The 21,661-nt window shown below is 35.9% G+C and overlaps 1 protein-coding gene across 1 annotated transcript in view; it reads left to right on the forward strand.

The window, feature by feature from the left end:
- The window catches only part of LOC145674351 (uncharacterized), a 46,111-nt gene extending 36,771 nt beyond the window's left edge, over positions 1 to 9,340 (forward strand). Inside the window, exon 8 of the mRNA XM_081744291.1 lies at positions 9,141 to 9,340. The gene's annotated coding sequence lies outside the window, so the exon portion shown is untranslated. The remainder of the gene's footprint in view (positions 1 to 9,140) is intronic.
- The last annotated feature ends 12,321 nt before the right edge of the window (positions 9,341 to 21,661 follow it).

Below are 21,661 nucleotides of genomic sequence, written 5' to 3' on the forward strand. Positions count from 1 at the left end.
ATATAATTCGTTAATATTATATATAAAACAATTCTGAAGTATACGCTAAGCTAAGCAAATAATTGCCTAATTGGAGCGAAACTTCTATGTATTTCACGTAGGCGTTCGGTTATCGGAATACTCCGAGATACCTGAACCGTTGTTAACCAAATTTGACATGGTGATTTGAGAGCGCACACTGAGTGTCATTAGAGATTGCATGTTCCGGTTGGACATATTGTTGAGGAATGATCACCGAAAAACGGGAATAATCAATAAAGGTAGATCGTTTCGACCCAAATTTGGAATTATTGTATTCCTAGCATAAAATTAATTTGAATTGTAGTTTTACTGAGCATTAATTTGTTTGACTTGGCATAGACTTCAAGAGCTTTTATAGATGATTGTAATGAGTAATTTGTCAGGTTTTAAGCGCTTATTATTATTATTATTATTGTTATTATTATTATTATTATTATTATTATTATTATTATTATTATTATTATTATTATTATTATTATTATTATTTTCAGTATCCTCGCGCTGTTTATTACTTTCTACTTTTTATAGTTTTTGTTGAAGCTGGTTAATGTTTTTCTTTTAGTTTTTGTCACTATATAACACAGAATGATACTATGTAGGTAAATACAATGGAATGGTATTGGGAGAAGGAATACAAAACTACACAGCTGAGATGGAAATAAATCCTGAAAGACATGAAAAATGTTCAGTATTCAAGACATAGATGACAGTAAGACGACTATGATTCCGAAGACTGCAATTTAGTAATAGACTCAGCACATCGGAAACAAATATATATATTCACGTACTGCTCACATTTGATTGGACTGCACCTTTATATATAGCTTAACCCACTTCTTACGTAAAATGTTATGCGTAGCATACAACGGGGAACACATACAGCATATCTTGTACGATACCATTCAATGTTCACTTCACAAAATTTCATTACTGATTAAACTTAGGTGGAAAATAACTTCAGATTGTATTTCTGGTAAAATTCTAGCCTAAAATCATATGCTATATGCCCATTTCCATTTAAAATATTGGACCTGAATTCAAAATGGCGGATTGCACGATGGTGCCAGATGGCACCATCTGATGCGCCCCTACCCCAATTACCCAAATCCAAAGTTTATCCATCTTTCCTCAAACTTTTTCAAAAATAAAAGAATGATGCTGGTCTTTTGCCTCACCCTGTATGTTTTGAGAAAAGTAAGAAGAAAGAAGAGAGGTTTTGATAAATATATAATTAATTCAAACTTCAACAGCTTGTGATATGTCTCCGTGAGAAAGTAATTTCTATTTTTTTCGTTCCAATGCTTCAGTTATTTATAATAATAAGAAATGTACTTGTCCGTACAGAAGACGAGTGTGAATGAGTTTGGTGTTTGAAACGTTAACCCGACTATGACATAATTGCACGATTGTGACTAAAAGTTTTGATATAGTGAATCGTACTTGCTAGTAAAGCCAAGCACATTGTTTGACTAGCACCTTTAAAGTTGAGACATTCTAATGCATAGGCACGCACCGATTCCTTAGGGAGCATATACTCGCGTGGCAGGCTAAGTTAATCTTTTCAATGTAAAGTTGTTTGTATGGGATTGAATATTTGTTGCGTTGTCATCAGTATCCCTTCTTTGCACACGTATCGTTCTTCTATTAATGGGTTCGTTAGTTCTTTAAAAGTCCTTTTTATCATACTTTTTCTTAATACTACCTACTAATCGGTATTTGATGCTTGACTTAAGGGGAGATACCAATGAGAGCTAAATGACTTTGAAGGTCAAAGAAAGGTTATTGGATTTTTTTTATTTATTTATTTATTTATTTTTTTAAAGAACCACTTCTTTCATGAAAGTGTCAGTAAAGTTCAGCGACTACTGCGAAACTCCAGCTTCGGGAAAATTACGAGCCTAAGTGTCCTATTGATCTTCGAAAACAGCTCATTAAATTATAATTTTTTGTGTGTCTGAGACTTGTCTTTGTAGTGTAAGTTCGAAATTTTCAAACTTATAATACAGAGTGATTCATCGAGAAAAGTTCAAACTTCGTTTAAGAATTAGAGAACTACATAAATTAATCTTAGATAAGGTAGGAGCAGAATTAAATGAAATGAAAGCTTTCAGTTTCACGTCCTACGATTATGCCCTTTAGCCTACAGGAGAGGATGATCGAAGCAAGTGAATTATGGTGGAAGAATTGGTGGAATGAAAAAGTGGAAGGAAACGGGAGTACCCCGAGAAAACCCACGGACACTATGTTGTCCACCGCAAACTTACTTGGCAGAGTATCGAGCCGTGGACCCCACGCATTAGAAATAAGTATTCTACCACTGAGCCACCGTGCCCTGTAGGAGCAGATTTAAGTTATTCGTGTATTTATCTTTTCATTTTCTTTACCGTATAATTGCCTTGCGAACTTATTTCCTGATTGGTAATCAAGGGAATTTTATAAGTTATTTAGAATATTAACATCTTTACTATTAATTTTTTTAATAGTATACTATGTGAATTATTTTTAATAGTATAATTATGTCTTGTTTTTTTTACAGTTATTGTAGTTGACATATGTGTAGTTGACTTTTTTCATAAGATATGTGTTAATAGTGCGTTAACTATCGAGGTCTGTAATCTCTTTGAAATATGCCGTTCCAATATTTATCCATGTATGTTTAACAGTTAAAAATTAAGCTAAACAGAGTATGGTTAAATCGTTGTTTTATTGCAGTTTCAATGAGAATTTTGTCTTTTTCAGTCCGCAGTTACTTTGATGTATTTTTGTCTCTGACTGTAATATGTACAGTTGTACTTTGTAATATTAACGTTTTAATATACAGTTTTATTAACATATAGCACAGAATGTGAGCATATATACAGATGGTGATCAGAAAAATGGAAACACCTGTAGTTGGCAACACGTCAGATGTATGGGTTGGCAGTGGTGTCGTGGCTCCCGCAGCACCGGACCGCTGGTGGTGGCGTGTTAGGTCGGTCTCCATACTACGTCAGGCGCAGTGGAATAGCAGTGTCCAGTGGCTGCAGCAGACGGAGGTAGTGTAAAATGGGAGACCTCTCAGATTTTCAAAGAGGGCAAATTGTTGCTGCGCGGTTATGTGGAGTGAGTGTGACGGCAGTGGCTACTGTGTTAGGTGTGTCGCGTGGGACAGTGTCGAAGGTGATGACGGCCTACACAACACACGGGAAAAGCACATCGCGGAAGCGGAACAGTGGGCGGAAGAAAATCATGAGTGACAAGTCACGCCGAGTATTAAAGCGCATTGTCACGCAGAACCGTCGTGCCACTGCGGAGCAAGTGACGGAGGAACTCAATCAGCACCTCCCCCACCCTGTTTCGACAATCACAGTCCGCCGCGAATTACATGACATGAACTTACGGGGTCGTGTTGCACGGATCAAACCGCTCATCAGGCACCATAACGCTTTCGCACGCCGCAAATGGTGCCGCGACCATGCAACTTGGACCTTTGAGGACTGGAAACGTGCGATATGGTCGGATGAGTCATCCTTCACCCTATTCCCAACCACGGGCCGTGTTTATGTGTGGAGAACGCCCAAAGAAGCTTATGATCTGCAGTTTCTCCGCCCAACTGTAAATCATGGCGGCGGCTCGGTGATGCTGTGGGCCGCCATATCATGGTTTTCATTATGTCCTGTGGTCACACTTAGCGGACGAGTTACTGCCAACGATTATGTCGCAATTTTAGGAGACCACTCGCATCCTATGGTCCAGATGTTGTTCCCGGACAATGACGCCATCTTCCAGGATGATAATGCACCCATTCACGCAGCTGGCGTTGTTGCAGCGTGGTTTGAGGAACATCGGGATGAAGTTCAACACCTCCCCTGGCCCGCCCAATCCCCAGATCTCAACATAATTGAACATCTGTGGTCCGTCTTGGAAACACGACTCCGGCGACGATTTCCACCTCCATCCTCTCTCACAGAATTGACCGATGCCCTGCACGAGGAATGGTGTAAAATTCTACTTGCTGCCATTCAGGACCTCTATGCCTCCATACCACGTCGCATCAAGGCTGTTCTGAAGGCGAAAGGTGGCCCGACACCATATTAATCTGGTAAGTTGCAATTTCGTTCAGGTGTTTCCATTTTTCTGATCACCATCTGTACATCAAACCATCAAACAGTTGTACTCCGTAAGATCTTTGTGTTAAATTGAGAGTTGGACTGTACGTTCATTATACACACGTTTAAACAGTAGAAGTTGCTTTCGAGCTAATCAATGAATTGGCATATCCCCATAAATACAAATACGTATGGCACTTAAATTGTAATATATATATAATCAGCGTTCTGTTTTTGCAATTTGCATTTTGTGTGGCAAATTGCGATACAAATTTCAATTTGTAAATTTTGTATCGCACTTTATGTACTATAATGAGTAATTATAGATTCATAAAAGCATTCCACTAAGTACGAACACACTTCACATTTTGAATGAAATTATGAATTACTTTCATGTTTATTGGATTTCTTTTATGAATGTATTATTATTATTTGGTCGGGATGTTTTTGGAGTTAGGATCGTAGCGTCTCGTGAGGGGAAATCTTGCAAATAATGTATGTTGGTGTTTACAAGAGGTGTAAATAGGCATCCGGTATATCAGTATTTCAAATGAAAAGCGAAAAGAAAAGACAGAGAAAGACGAGTGTATTTTTCTATATTTTCGGCGCTGAAGAATGCCGTTACTGTTTCAGTGATCTGCTGTACGCACTTCGTGTTTTACTAACCATATCCAAGCCCCATTTATACTACGCCATATATCGACTAGATCCAATATAGTTCGAACTTGTTTCCTCTGCTGGCAATGCGCTTTTCCTTCAAGGGATATTTTTTTTATTATACATTCAGAAACAAGGATAGGATGACCCGAAACCTGGAAAGGTCTTCAGGATGACCTACTACCAACAAACCTACAAAGGGAAAGAAAGACAGAATGGAAAACTGTTTTGTGACCCCAAGTCGAGGGATTTTTTTTTTCTTGCAGCAACCTACCCTTTAAAGAAAAGTTTCTTGAAATAATAGTAATATTTTTTTTCCAGTTTGCTTCTTATTCTAGCTTCCGTGGTAATAATGAAAGATGCAAAGATGCATCGCAATTTGCGATACATTTTTCAGTTTGTATCACATTTCCGTGTTTTCGCATCGGAAAATGCGATGCGATACCGTTTAATAAAAACGTTGAAACACTTGCACATACGTAATACATTTATTGAAACAAGACCGGGGGGGACAGGTAACTCAGTGCTAGAGCGCTTACTTCTGGTGCGTGGAAATTCTGGTTCGATCCCCGGCGTAGTAAGTTTCTATTGGACAACATCGTATCCGTGGGTTTTCTCGGCGGTACTTTCGTTTCCTCCTACATTCTCATTCTACCATCATTCACTTACCTCAGTCATCCGGGCCTTAGCGTAAGGGGCATAATTCTGGTCCGTTATACAGAAAAAATTCATTTCGTTTATTCAAACACTGGACGCTGTGTCCATTTATTGTCAGGTCTCGTTATCAGGAGTGCGTTGATTAGACGCTTGTCGTAATATTTTGCTTTGCTTCACTTATATCCTCTTGTTTATTCATTCATTTATTTATTTCGTCTTTTTAGTCATACATATTCCACGATTACGTGCGTATGGATAAGACTCGTCAAAGGTACAAATACATAAAATACGTAGTAATGACAAATACATACCTATTGAATTAAACTACTATGCTACATCTACGATATAAAAGCAGTACAAAACAATATATATTTCTAAAACTATCAATAGACAAGTTCACTTACATATATAAAAATTCATTTACAGAATAAAAGCAGTGCTGCAGCAGATATGTTTTCATTAACCTCTTGAATTCTCCTTTTTGTTCTGTCCTTCGGATATACTGAGGAAGTTTATTGTACAATATGGTACCCATAAACATAGGATTCCTTTCATATAACTTACGAGGAAACGGTCTTAAGTGTAAACAACCGATTTCGCTGGGGTCGGGATATGTGTTACGGGAGACCAAAGTAGAAGACACGTATTTAGGCGTTTGGGCCCATACGCAGAAATTTCCGAAATACGGGGCCCCAAAGTGGCCCTACATGCTATAACTAGGAAGCGAATGACGTTACTTGTACACAACCGATTTGGCTGGGGTCGGTATATGTCCAGCCAAATCGGTTGTGTACAAGTAACTTCATTCGCTTCCTAGTTGTTGCATGTAGGGCCACTTTGGGGCCCCCTATTTCGGAAATTTCTGCGTATGGGCCCAAACGCCTAAATACGTGTCTTCTACTTTGGTCTCCTGTAACATATATCGTCGTTAAACTACTAATTGTTTATTTCTTCGTAGCAGATCCCTTTACTTTTACTGCAGCAGCAATCGTTTGAATCGTTCATCACTTTTCCAACGATTCTTAGCCTTGAAGCACCTGTCCCTATTTCACTCTCAATTACTTTGCAAAACCTTGGTATTTTAATTTATCTTGAACGCCAAAATTGTTTATTCTTTGTTGTTTTCCGTCTCCACCATCATGATTTGTCTGTATGATCCCAATTATAGCTCATTTTTTTCCTATGATCTTTGTCAATATTTAGTTCTCTTTAAAACGATATTCTTAGACATTTTTTTAAAAGACGTTTAGTAAGTTTTGTTAAAGTCGTTTTTATAGGTTGAAATTTATTCCTATGCAATGTTCGAGAAAACTATTTCTCCGAGTGTATTTTGTCGAACGTTTTGTTCTTTTGACCACTCGTGGTTCAACAATATGTTGTATCACAATGTTTTCATTCATACTGATATTCCCTTCCTTTCCACATTCAAGTAAATATTCGAGTATACACTTTAAACTTCACTTTTTGTTAACACACACATTACAGGATTATCACACAAATAAATATGGTCCAAATTTAATGAGTCGTTTAATACACACTGGTCCTTGAATTTGATTGTAATCGTAATACTCTTATGTAAACGGAAGGTTCACATTATGAAGAAGGGAAGGATTAACGTCGAAACGTCATTTCTTTCTCTGGGTCGCTTTTAGTCCTAAATAAAGATTTTCTTTTTTGTATTATACTTACTTTATGTCGATTATATATATCTATCTGTCTCTCTCTCTCTCTCTCTCTCTCTCTCTCTCTCTCTCTCTCTCTCTCTCTCTCTCTCTCTCTCTCATATATATATATATATATACCGTATTTATACTGTATTTCTACGAATATAAGCCTCGTGCGAATATAGACCGCACTACTAAATTTACGAGAAACTTGTGTCAGTCATCCATTCAAAGCTAGTGTAAGACAATTCTATAGAAATTACATCACGAACAAAGCAACTTCAACTCCAGGAGGCAGTTTGCAACGTGCATCTTTGTCAGAAGTGTGCCGTTGGATTTTGGTTGCTTGGCGGTCAGTATCGGAAGAACTTATGAAAAGTTTAAGATAAACTGGAATTTCCAATAATCTTGATGGGACTGAAGGTGACCTTCTTTATGATAATAACTTGGAGCGGAATTCTGGATCGAGATGGTGAGAAGTGATTGTGCTTGATTTGGGTGGGTACAATCAAGCTGACACTTTTGCGAAACAAAGTTGCTTTTGTTTTTTCAAGACCAGGTATTGTATATAAATATGCCATATATATTATATATGCTGTATAACAAAGATACGTATTTTTGTTAATAAAAGTATAAAGTGTACAAGTGATTTTTGTGCTACTGTAAGATGTTACCGATACCCAATGAAGATGGCAATTTTTGCGAACAATATAGGTTTTTCTGCTATTTTCTTCTTAAGTCGGCAAAAAGTAACTTCATTAACTTATAATGATATTAATTTCAACCCAGAAGATATGTGTGCATGTCATTTTGAAATTGAAGATTTATTATCTGAAGTGATAAAATTATATTAATATATATGTGGTGCTTTAGTCAGTTTTCTTTTATTATCCTTTCTACGCCCGCCAGCGATTTGAACGAAATCGTAGACACTCACGTTGGGGGCCCTGGGGCTTCCTAATTATCCCAGAGTCATGACTGAAACATTACTGGAAAGCTTATGGAAAACAGATTCCAATGAGGTAACATTTGTGCAGACCAATTTGGTAGAAAGATACCTTATATAGAACCGTCTTGAAATTAAATGTAATTTACGTCAAAAAAAACTAAGACGCAAAAAATTCGGCACCTCCCTCTTCCTCCCCCATATAAGCAACAAGTGCACATACAGGGTGTTACCAAGTAGTGAACGACTATTTCATTGCTTCACATACCAATTTTTATGAGTACCCCAAGGGGGAATGGCCCCCCAGAAAATCATGATTAAAAAAGGCAACAAAAAATTAATTATATCCTCTCCTCCTCCGTGGTATTCCCACGTCATAAGATGCATATCAACGGAAAGCTTCGTCCTTGAGAAACAGATTGATGCCAAAATTATCTTTCTACCTTAATTAGGGGCTGAGCTATTGAGGTTTAAAGCCTTAACGCAGTAGTTGCGTCAATGGACGTTTAAAGGTTAATACTGTGGAATATTTTCAAAGCTATAGTGAACAAGATACAAAATATATAACTGTTGAGGGAACGGACTGAGTAGCGTAAATGTTCAAATACCAGCGTCGTGGGCATTCCCCGCACAGACGTGCATTTTGTCACTATTTTTATATATTCATTTTGTGTTCCTTGTTAAAGATCCATTTTGGAGCCATTTGTTATTACTGGTCGTATTAATGTTCTGTATAGTGTAATTTTGCTTGCTTGTTATATCGTTTTAGTGGTGATAAGTTGTCTATTTGTGTAGTATGATTTATTTCTCACAAGATTTTTTTTCTACATATTTCGTGTTGTTACACTTTTCACGTGAGACCCTTAAATTTTTTGTTTATTTGCATGGCTTTAGTGTATGTTGGACTTTCTGGTTTTCAATATCATATATAATTATTTTTATCAAGACATATATAAAATTGGTTGTTCAGTAAAGTTTACTGTATATAATAAAGTAAATATCTAAATGATGATTACTTACTGCATTGAAAATGGATAATAGTTTTTGGTCTATGATAGTAATAATTTGCGACTTTTTTTTTTTTTTTTTTTTTCTCGTTTCTTTCAGAGGCTGCAGTAAGAAGATGACGCAAATACACTGAATTAAGGACCAAAGTTACAGTAATGTTTCTAATACTGTCAAGTTTCTAGTCATCTCGTAATAATAGTTATCTTAGTACTTATCTATTCAGTAAGGTGCATTTATTTTTTACTTGTAAATAATAAATATTTGAAAAAAAAAAACGTATCCATATATTTTCCCATAATCTTTTATTGATTTCCCTAAATGTACCGGAACCAGTTGGTTAAATTTACAATTAATGTGTTGAATTATGATCGTATTCAAATAATTTTGTAGAGAATGCCTTCTGGTGTACACCGTCCGACAATTAAGTAATGAGGTTGATATGACTGTGAACAAACAAACAAAGATAATGTAATAATACCTGTTTATTATTCAAAGTACATCCCTCCTGCGTCAATACAGTGAGTGACATGATCACGCAAGGAGTAGAACAACCTCTGCAACTCAGTTTGTGGTATATTTCGTAATGCCGTTGTCACAGCTGCTTGGATGTCTTCAACATTGTCGAAACGTCGTCCTTTTAATGATAATTTCAGTTTAGGAAACAGAAAATAGTCGCAGGGGGCATATCTAAAAATAGAGAGGTGCTGCAGCACACACATTTGTTTTTTGGCCAAATATTAATGAACAAGTACTGGCTGGTGAGTGAGTGCATGACCACGAATAAGGAATCAGCTACCTGGGGCTGAGTATTCAGGCCGAATACGACATGTATATATATATATATATATATATATATATATATATTTTGCTTAAGTGAATATGCGCACTCATACAACTGCAACAGATGAAATAAAACTAATGGTGCTCAATAAAAATGTCAGCTTCAAGCCTTAGGGTACTTACGTGCACGGGTATATGATTAGCGTTATTTGCAAATACATTTGTTCAATATACAAAAGTCGGTCAATAAGTAACGCAGAATCGCTCGATGATGTTAAGCATTAGAAAAGTGAAATTTTGTAGATAGAATCAATTTGCTTTGAAAATTTCACTCAATGTATGATCCGTTTGCTTCGCTTAAACTTTCGTGATACAAATACATGTTCATAAAGCTATTCATTGATTTTTTTGTACTAATACACAATAACACACTGAGCAAGACTATGTGATAATATGTAAAAAAAAATAATAATAATAATAAAAAAGTATCACGTAACAGTTTCAACACAATAACTGTTACGTGATATTTTTTTTTTTTTTTTTTTTTTTGTTTACATATTATCACATAGCCTTGCTCAGTGTGTTATTGTGTATTAGTACAAAATGGAAACAAGGCCTGATAGAATAGTTATAGGTGATTTTTTTTTTTATAAATATATTTAGCGTCACTTTGAGCAGGGAGGCTATATGAGGCGTAGACCTACAGCTTAACGTGGGATTCAAACTACATGAGCTCCCGCCGGGAATCTAACCTGGATCTCCCGCGCCAAAGGCGAGTACACTAATCGCTTAGACGCGAGGTAGCTCTCGTGAAACTCTTGAAGTTGGTCATTATACCAATTTTTTACCCTCACAATGAGTTCATTCCATCTACTGCCTTTTACTCTCACGATTAAAATGAAACAGCCATTATTCATCACACGTGGTAACTACGTGAAAGCATTCTGGATAATCTCCAAACTTCGTAGATCATCATGTATGTTCTTCCTGATGATTGGTTGGTTAACGTTTGTATAACATGTGGACCTACAGCTTAACGTGCGATTCGAACGTGATGATTTCCCACCAGAAATCGAACCTCATTCTCCGCCTCAGAGACGAGTGCGCTAACCATATAATCCTGTTTTGCATCTCCTTTGTCAAGTCGTGAAAACCAGCGAACACAAGGTTTTTTTTTTAATCTCAATCGTTACAATAACGTTAAAAGAGTTCGTTTTGCCAAATCTGTCTGATTCATGAACTGTTACGTGGTGATGCATCTGTCTTTATGGACGAGTTCCTTCTTGACGGTTGTCGGTCTATTTGACCGAAGCTGATCCTGGATGTTGCAGTTACCTCGCCGAAATATCTGAAGCCATCGACCACATTACCTCGGCTTCTTGTGTTATCCTCATAGATTTGGTGAATCGGTGTTGCTAGGATATCCCTGGATTTTTGGAGGAGTTCGATTACTGCACGTTGAGGTAATAGGGTGTCATGTTGATCATTAATTTTGGCTTATATCTTCAAGAGCAGGAAATAGAAGTTAATTATAAGGTAGGTGGAAAAAGGCGAATGCTTCTATATCAAAGTTTCATTTCTCTAGTAGTTACCGGTACTATTAACGAATTACAGGAGATCGTGCTTTACTTTTTGTGTATAATGATTTTAACAATGTTAAATGAGGGAATGAGAAACCTCTGGATATTTAATAGTTTTATGCAATGTATACTTAAGTGGAAATGAAATGTGTTTTGAAAGGCAAAAGTTTAATCGAATATATTTGTATTTCCTCGACAAATGAAATTATAGAAGGGTATCCAGCTGTAATTGAAAAATAATTCGTCATCGATCTCTCCGTGATTACTTGTCTGTAGTCAAGATATATAGGGTGTTTAATAAGTAATGGTCATAAATTAAACCGTAGATAGTACACGCCAAAACTAACAAAAAAGTCTTAGTAAACATGTGTCCGCAAACGCTTCGTAACGGAGATAGGGGCGTCGAAAGTGTGGGAAAATGAAATTTAGAGACGAATATCTCAAAAAGTATGAATCGGACAGAGGGCGGTCCAATGAATGACTATCGAAGTCAGACCTGCGCTATGCAGAAATACATGGTTGATAAGTATGCAATGCGCGCGCAAGGGATTCCCCAAAGAAAAGGAGGGATTCCTGGAAAATTGTCCAAGGAAATGGGCTCTAGATGAACATCGAGAGCGAGTCTATCCACCAGTAATTCATAAGTCGTGGTACCAGGTCGAAAGTTCGACAAGATACAAAATGGCGGACAATGTTTACGTGCCGTGTGTTGTTGCATAACCAGCAGGAAATGAGGGAGGCAATCGAAGTGTGGTGATGTACGTTGTAAATGGCTCCAGGGAGAATTCCGACAACTAATGCATACGTATAAGTTTAGCAGCATTTAGGTAAATCAAACGGTATGCAAGGCAATGATGAAGCATTATGTGCTAAGCAGTTAACGAATATCCGGAAACTGGGTTGCAATGGGAAAAGCATTACAACATTCGAGTATGTGGGAGGCGAATATGAAATATTCCGCATGTTGAACGCGTAAGTGTATTACAACAAGCGAAAAATGATGGACATGTCTTGTTTGTCCATATCAACAAATAGAAATCGTCATGTTGGTAATGTGTACTGTATTAATCATAAGGTAAACACTAAATACCCAGATGTGTAACTACAAAAGAGTTGCATAAGAAATTAACCTACTTAATCATTAAAGTAAATGTTGGAAGTGTCGTCCATTCATGCGAATGCATGCTCGTACCTGTCTTCGCAAAGATCCACGTACTCGTGATAACATTTTGGCATCCTGTTGAATATGTCCGCAACAATGTTCAACCCTTTCTCGAACGTCTTCTAATGTTGCAACATGGGTAGAATAAACTTGCGATTTCACATGGCCTCAGAGAAAGAAATCTAAAGGATTTAAGTCCGGGAAGCGCGGTGGGCAAGCAATAGGACCCCCATGTCCTATCCACTTTCGTCCAAATCGGGCATGTAAATGTTCTCTGACACGGTTAAAGAAATATGCTGGCGCTCCATCATGCATAAACCACAGTCGCTAATGCCTATCGAGAGGTATATCTTCGAGTAGAAGCGGCAAATCGTGTTGGATAAATCTCAAATATGGGATCCCAGTTAATGCATTAGGAAGAAAGAATGGCACTACGAGCTGATCACATAAGTGCTACCCACACGTTTAAGGAAAACCTACGTTGATGTCCTAACTTCACTATTGCAAGTGGATTCTCAGTGGCCCAGATATGAGATTTGTGAAAATTTACAATGCCATCCTGGGTGAATTGTGCTTCATCATTAAATAAGACGTCATCAGTGAAATGATGATTGCCAGTAATTTGTCTTCGGAGCCACTGACAAAACTGCATTCTCACCGGAAAGTCTGTGGGGGCCAGAGGTTGGACACGTTGCAGATGGTATGGCTACAACTGCTGTTCATGGAGAATGTGCCATACGAAAGCATTGGATACACCTTCGGCAAGTCCCACACGTCTTGTACTCGTTCCTGGGTTTTCGTCCACTGCCTATAGCACGCGTTCCGGGAATCCCTCCGTTTCTTTGGGGAATCCCTTGCGCGCGCATTGCATACTTATTAACCATGCATTTCTGCATAGCGCAAGTCTGACTTCGATAGTTATTCATTGGACCGCCCTCTGTCCGATTCATACTTTTTGAGATATTCGTCTCTAAATTTCATTTTCCCACACTTTCAACAGCCCCTATCTCCGTTACGAAGCGTTTGCGGACACATGTTTACTAAGACTTTTTTGTTAGTTTTGGCGTGTACTATCTACGGTTTAATTTATGACCATTACTTATTAAACACTCTGTATATATTGAAGCCTTGAGACTGAGAATAATTTAAAACTTGATGGCAAATTATGTTCAAATATAACTTGAGTTCCCGCCATGGTTACATAATAGCGTAAAATTAGCTTCTTTGCTTTCAATTATATCTATATATATCTGGTGTTCTAAAAATGGCGCCCACGGACCACAGAGCAGTATTCTGCGAGTCAAAACAAAGCAATATATATATATATATATATATATATATATATATATATATATATATATATATATATATATCTGTATACCTTTGGAGTTCTCGTCTGGAGACACAAATTGCACTATGTGGCAACGTCGCAAATAAAGGATAGATTAGATCTACCAATCTATCAAATAGTTATATCGATTCTTTCCAGGTGGCAGCTAAAGTCGATATTGATTGACACTACCATCATTTATTAGTGTAGCAATCGATTCAACTGCTTGTTATATTCGTAGAGTAATGCTAATGATTCCAAGTTAATTTGCAACGTTGCCACATTGTGAAATTTTGATTCCCCGTAGCGGCTGAAGGAGGCCCCGGAAGGCATACCACCATATAACATTTTCGCTTTATTTTGGCCTGCAGAACAGTGCTCTGTAGCCCGTGCATTACGTTTTTAAAACACAAAATATATATGAAGTCACTTCTGTTTTTATATAATAAAATTAAACGTCCAGGATTTAAAATAAAAATGATTGGAGATAAAAGAACGAAGCAGATAGGAAATAGAAATATGTCTGAAGGTACGTCGAATGGAGCGCTCTGATTGCTTTACACAGGCCGTTACCGTGGGAATAATATGTTTTAAAAAAATGTACATTTAAAAGTTTATGAAAACAAGAATTTTAGGAATGATCAAAAGAAATTGGAGCAAAAAATTGCGATCTTGGCCAAGAATGTTAGAAATGATAAAAAAAAAGAATTAAAAGATTGCGATTTTGGCCAATAATCATTTTTGGATCAGAGACCACAAAATTTTTGAACGGTTCCTGAATCGAGTTTTCGTATTTTCTACGGAATAAGCACACCATAGTGAGTTAAGTGATAGTTTGGGTTTGGCAACACTATATGTAATTCTCCAGATATAAGGCGTACAAGAAAATTTTTGATTGAAATATATGGGAGTTTTATGTTTTTTTTATCAGGGTCCACAAAATTTTTGAACGGCTCCTAAATTGAGTTTTCGTATATTTTGTGGAATAAGCGCATCATACTGAGTTAAGTGATAGTTTGGGTTCGGCTACACTGCATTTAATTTTCCAGATATAAGACCTACAAGAAAATTTTTGATTGTAATATATTGGATCTTTTGCTCCAAGAGAAAACAACTTTAGTAGGAAAAAGTTGTTTATGTGGGTCACCGTTTATAAAATGGCCACCATGTAACTATGAGTTTTATCTGACTGCAAGAATTCACAATAATGGTGACCACTCCATAAACGGTGTCTCATGCGAAAAACTTCTCACGAAAGTCGTTTTCCATTACCTTTTCAATGATGTATCAAATTACATACCTTTTTGGATTCTCCCGCAGAGCTCCACGATAGGAAAATCGGGCGTTCCGTTCAATGCTTCCTCTAACATTTTTTTCTATTGCAATTTTTTGTTTTAACCTTTTGTGGTGCTCTCTCTTTCGCCGTTCTGGTACGGTGCAGGTAATCCCATAATGAGTGCTGTTTATAATTCACGTTAAACCAAGATGGTGAAAACAATATATCCAAGGGCAGATTATTTAATTATCAGCACGTAAAATCAATTTTATTTAGCATCTGTTAGTGATATTAAAGAAGAAAAGATAATATTGTGAAGACAGCCCTGTGTAAACTTCACTGACTTTCTACTTGTATATGCGAATGGGTGTTATGTAAAGAATCAGCTAGAAAATGCATAGAGAATGGCTTGGTCAGAAGTTGCATCAGCCTTCCAATTGCTGGTACGTTTCCAACGCAGGACAGCCCAACAACGAAGAAAACAAGGCAGAGGAACTGTGTAAAATACATCAGGAATGGGTACGCAATGTGTGAAGTAATGTGACAAATACAACTTTAAAGTGTGGTCAAGTTTATTATCCATGCTGTGTATACCGCACAAACAGTCGTCGGTTCATCAGATGGGTTACAGTCAATACATTTACGTCAGTACGATTACAATAGGGTACAATATCCGCACGCATATCAGTATTTATCCACATTAACATCTAAGTTCGCTTCTGTTTTAGATATGAATCATTGACCATTGCACATAATTAACGTTTATTTAATGTACGTCGCCGTATTCCATTACATATCTGAGTAATCATTTAGATCGTCGTGTAATCATAAATATAATTACATTGCTCTCGTAAGTGTAGTAGTTTCGTCGTATAATAACAAAAGGATGATCATTTAATTATAGGAGACAAATCATTCGGAATGTAAAACATAATAATGCATTAAACTAATAGTATTCCATTGAATATGTACACTCATGTTCAAAATTATTTTCGCATGTCTATAAATATGTTGTTGTAGAAATATAATATGATAACGAATTCGTCGGGTATTTCATATAATGTCAGTATGTGTATAATCGGCAAAGACATGTATATGGCATATATCATGTCAAAAGAGCAGTAAATAAGAACAATAAAACGAAAAAAACCTTTCTTGTCCATTTAGCGACATTTTGTTTTACTCATTCTAATTTTCGTATTTATAATTCTTTTCCTATGAAATTTACCACAAATATACATTTCCCGATTATACACATAGTATCAGTATTAAAAGTACTCTGCAAAATCATTATCAAATTAAGACAGTTATAGATATACGACAATCATTTTGGACATGAGTGTACAGGCGTCTCTTGTGTTCTCTGTGGTGAACTTAACAAGACATTTCATTCTTCCTGACGTAGACGATGTTATTTATAAACGGCAAAGAAGACAATCGAGTCAAGAAATTCTCACTGATTCCGGACTGTTGACACCAGTACAACATATTCATGCTCTCTCTTCTCGTACAATCACTACTATTAAGTATTCTGCTTTTAGGCAAGTCCTGGGACTAATGATTTTTTCCTTCTCAATTTAAAATTTGGGCCTGGAAATGTTTCCACGTTTCTTGATCTTCAGTTCCCGCTTTTAACTCCCAATAGTTTCTTCTAAATTTTAAACCGTCCATCAGTCGTGTTCTTCCTGTTCCTCCCTTTCCTTCTATCTTTTCTTCTATGGAGATACGAAAAAGACAATTTCTTCGCAGGATGTTTCCAATTCAATTGGCCTTTCTACGAAGGATGGTGGATAGAAGCGTCCTCTTCTCTCCTATCCGTTTTAAAACACCTTCGTTTGTGACTCGCTCCTTCCATTTTATCTTATCCATCTTCCTCCAACATCATATTTCTAAGCTCTCTAAATATTTCTTCTCTAACTTCCGTAATGTATGTGTCTCTGAATCATATAGTCCAGTGCTCCATATATAGCACTTGACCAATTTCTTCCTTAGCCTACTAGTTTAGAGTGATCTTTTCTTGTTGAATGCTTCTTTGACTATGACAATTCTTCACCAGATCTCTTTGGTGCAGTAAACGTCTCTCGTCAAAATACTTCCCAGATACTTGATATGATCGACATCTTCAAGTTCTCTTTGTTCTACTCTGACCCCTTAGAGCACGTTTCCTCGGGGTATTCTCATGACTTTTCGATTTTGATTTCCATTACATATAGTTTCCCAGTTTCAACTATTTTGTCAATCATCTGTAGTCCTTCGATTCTAGCTATAATAACCGTATTATCTGCATACCTGATATGGTTAATGATCTGCTCTCTTAATCTTGAAATCTCCGATTCCCATTAATGCTTCCTTCATTAAACATTCACTGTAAATGTTGAATAATTGTGGTGACATACTTCATACTTGTCTGAATTCTCTTCCAATTTCCACACTATTAGTTTCTCTTTCATTCAAGCGCAGCTGGACTCGTTGTTCTATGTACAGGTTTCGAATGAGTCGTCGCTCTCTCCAGTTGACTCCGATTTCTTTGTATTTTCAGAAGTTTCGTCCAATCGACCCAGTCGGCATAATTTTATATATATATATAGGATAGAATATGAATATGGTGAGATAGTAAAACAATCAGAATTAAATTCAACTGATTATTTGAAAAATACTTAATTTCAAATTATACAATGTCGAAACTCTTTTCAATGAATATTGCTGAACAGGAGAAAACATATATACTAACAGAAGAAAAAAAATAATAAAATCGGCTATAATTTCCCGGCCATTAGCATCAGGATACCGAAGCGCAGATACATTAGAACCCGATGATAACTTGTACAGCAAATGAACGTAAATAATGACATAAATGCCAAACTAACAATAACTAATGAACTTTTACTATTGGAAACGACGAACAATAAGGGTACCTAAAAAGAGAGAGAATTCTATACTGTAATGGAGATCAAACGGATCCATTACAGTTTGCTCCATCTTCAAATAAAAATATTTTGTTAATGGTTTTCTAGTGCAAGGCAGTTAACTTACCCAGCAGAGTCAAATCAAATCACAGAACAAATAGAATAAACGATATTTGAAACAATGAATTAGTGAGAACAATTTACGTGAACTGGGTTTTACTCACTACTCTTACTCTTAACTTTATTTCGAAATTTGCAATTCATCTGTTCTTGCACTTTCTTCAATTTCCATTGGTCAATCATCCATTTCATCTTAAACCACACTCTAACAGTTACTGTCCTGATTCTCTTTTGTTTCTTCCTTCTGTGATGGTTCTCTCTTACTCTTTCTTTGTTTTCCTAGGTCCAGATTTGGCTAAACTGTCATAGTTGTACATATTTTCTACTTTATCATACGATGTGTCATTTGGAGAGTACAATCCCCCCGAGTTTGAGAAACTCCTTTTAGATTCGATAATTGTATTACTATTAGAATTTTACTGGCACCTTAATTTTTGCACATATAAGAATCAAAACAATATAAGAGACGGGTTACCTATTTATGTACCGTTAGTTAGGAAATACACTTAAGAAAGTACTTTATTTAATTCATGTGAAGATTTCTTAAACTCAAAATTTTATTTCCCGACACAAATTAATAACGTTAATCCAAAAAGAAATCTTTACATTTTTTTCGATTTCCATTGAACTTACTCTGCATTGATTTTTTAAGTAATAAAATAATTATCCTCACATAAACAAGCTTAGTTCGTAAGTGAAATTGGATGATTATGTATCATATAGTGATGTTCACCAAATCAATTTTGAAATTGTAGTTTTTTTTAATTAAGACCACTCAGATCACCTAAGACAGAGATATTTTTTAGAGATCAGATCATATTTTAAGTTTGATCTGCATAGAATCTATGTTCGGACACATATGGTTAACGTTAATGTAAGATGTGATTAATATATCCGATTTGCTTACGAATACAATATATGCGGTACGCTAGTATCAGTTATTTAGTGTTCTTCTATAGATACCCCCCCCCCTCTCTCTCTCTTTTAGGCAAAATTTTAACTTTGTATGAATGAATTATTAGACGGAATTACATTTATGTATTTTTTCATTCGTTTTTTTCCCTTTTTTTACACATTATATACATTTCTCGTTTAACTGTACTATATCACCATACATATCTATTTGTTCAGTTTTAATAACGTAACCACTACATATGTTGTTTTACATTTATGCTTTCTTAAATTACTACATAATTATGTTACGACTTCTAATTATCAATTTCAATCTCCATATCGTATGACATTATCACAGGAATAATGTTTCTTAGTTTAAAACCACACATTTGAAGCTACTTTCTTTGTAATTGATTAAAACCAATTTCTTTGTTTTCTTTTTGAAATGTACTCAGTTAATTAGAATTAATTTAAGACAGTTGAGCTGAAGGCTCTCCTTGCAATTATTTGAATGAAATCCACTAAAAATAATTTACGCGGAAAACGTATTATTTGAACTAAAATATAATGGAATTTTTGAGTTTTACGTCCCACATTTATGCCGGTTAGGCTAAAGGAGACGGTTGAACTAAAATATAATTACGAGGGCCAGTCATAAAGTTAGTTGCACTGCTTAAGAAAATTAAACAGGATAGAAATTTTACAATAACTCTATTTGTATCGTAAAGTTACATTCACAATCTACTTTTCAACGTAATTGCCTCCGCTATTTAAGGATTTGTTGAGGCGAGGTGCAAGTTTTCCTATGCCTTCTGCAAAGAAATCCCGTCCAATGCCCGATAACCATGTCCACTACCATGTTATGCGCGTTACCATGCAAAATACCAGTTCATTTTCGATTTCGTCTATTCTTATGCGTCTGTTTACAGGAATGCACTCATTCACGCGAGCAGCAATTTCCTGATTTGTCGCAGTTTATGGTCTTCCCTCGCGCTCAGCATCATCAATATATGTACACTCATGTCCAAAATGATTGTCGCATATCTATAACTATCTTCTTTTAAGAATATAATTTGATAATGATTTTGCAGGGTACTTTTAATACTGACACTATGTGTATAACCGGGAAATGTATATTTGTGGTAAATTTCATGGGAAAAGAATCATAAATACGAAAATTAGAATGAGTAAAACAAAATGTTGCTAAATGAACAAGAAAGTTTTATTTCCGTTTTATTGTTCTTATTTACTGCTTTTTTGAGATGAAATTTGCCACATGCACGTCTTTGCCGATTATGCACATACTAACATTATAAGAAATACCGGGCGAATTCGTTATCAAATTATATTCCTACAACAACATATTTATAGACATGCGACAATAATTTTGGACATGAGTGTACATCCATTCTGAAACATGTTGCACCACTTCGCGATAGCTTGACGTCACATTTCATTTTCACCATACACTTCATGCAACTGCCGATAAATTTCAGTTCAGTTACACATTTTCGCCCACACAAAAATGAATCACTGCACGCATTTCCAATTTGGACGCCACTTGCAGCCGTCGAAACATGTTTACGATTTATTATCAGAACACCTCCACTTGCGTCGTGAAAGCCGCTACGTCACACGATACAGCTACTTATCTGCAGTGTTGTCACACAGTTTCATGTAAATAACCTTTGACCGAAAATATTTACGGAGGAGAGCAACTAACATTCTGACTTACCCACGTACACTTTTAACATGAATTTGATTTTATACACTTGATTATTTATAGATACTTGTGAATTATAATCATTACTCTAACCAATAATATACAAGAGCTCATTTTTGTTTGCTAGGAAATCGTAATGACAGTAATGTGCAATAGATAATGACGTTAAAAAATATCTATGTTACATTACGCAATACACATTTCTAAGTAGCTTACTGCAATTTTTATCTGAAATATTTTCTAATTGTTCAGTTTAATATATTTGAGCAATTTGTTTACATATTGGCAACATAAGTAATAATTAAATTTTAATGTTTGGTTTCCGAATTGCAATGGATGGAAATTTATATTGTTTACATCGTGTTATCAAACAAGGACTAGGTTTGATTTTTTATAACTTATTGTAGCTGATGAAAAACAAAAAGATTTTAGTAACAAATACATTTTTAGAGCAGGCTATAGATATTAGTTTAGCAGATAGTGTTATTAGGGTTCAGAATAGAAAGGTTAATGCTATTTCCGAGGCCTTGTAGATGAGACGTTTCTGGTTTTGGCATTTAGAGTGTGTATTGCTGTGAGCACTGTGTGTGTGATATGGACTGGAAACAGAAGATTTTTTTAAAAAAATGTGCAAAATGTCAACAAGTGCGTGAGAATAGGCAAATATATTTATATTCGCATATGCATAACACGTGTATTCTTGTAAATTAACACTGAAAGTGTTACGACTTTTGTTAAAATTTGGAGATAAGTAAAATAAAATAAGGATCATTCTGCGTTCTCTAAAGGGTAGGATTACAGGATAGGATTACAGTTATCCCCACAACATGCTTTTTAAAAATCACTACC

The sequence above is a fragment of the Thermobia domestica genome, chromosome 17 (assembly GCF_964235325.1).
Source record: "Thermobia domestica chromosome 17, izTheDome1.hap1.1, whole genome shotgun sequence".
In the NCBI taxonomy this organism is placed as follows: Eukaryota; Metazoa; Arthropoda; class Insecta; order Zygentoma; family Lepismatidae; genus Thermobia; species Thermobia domestica.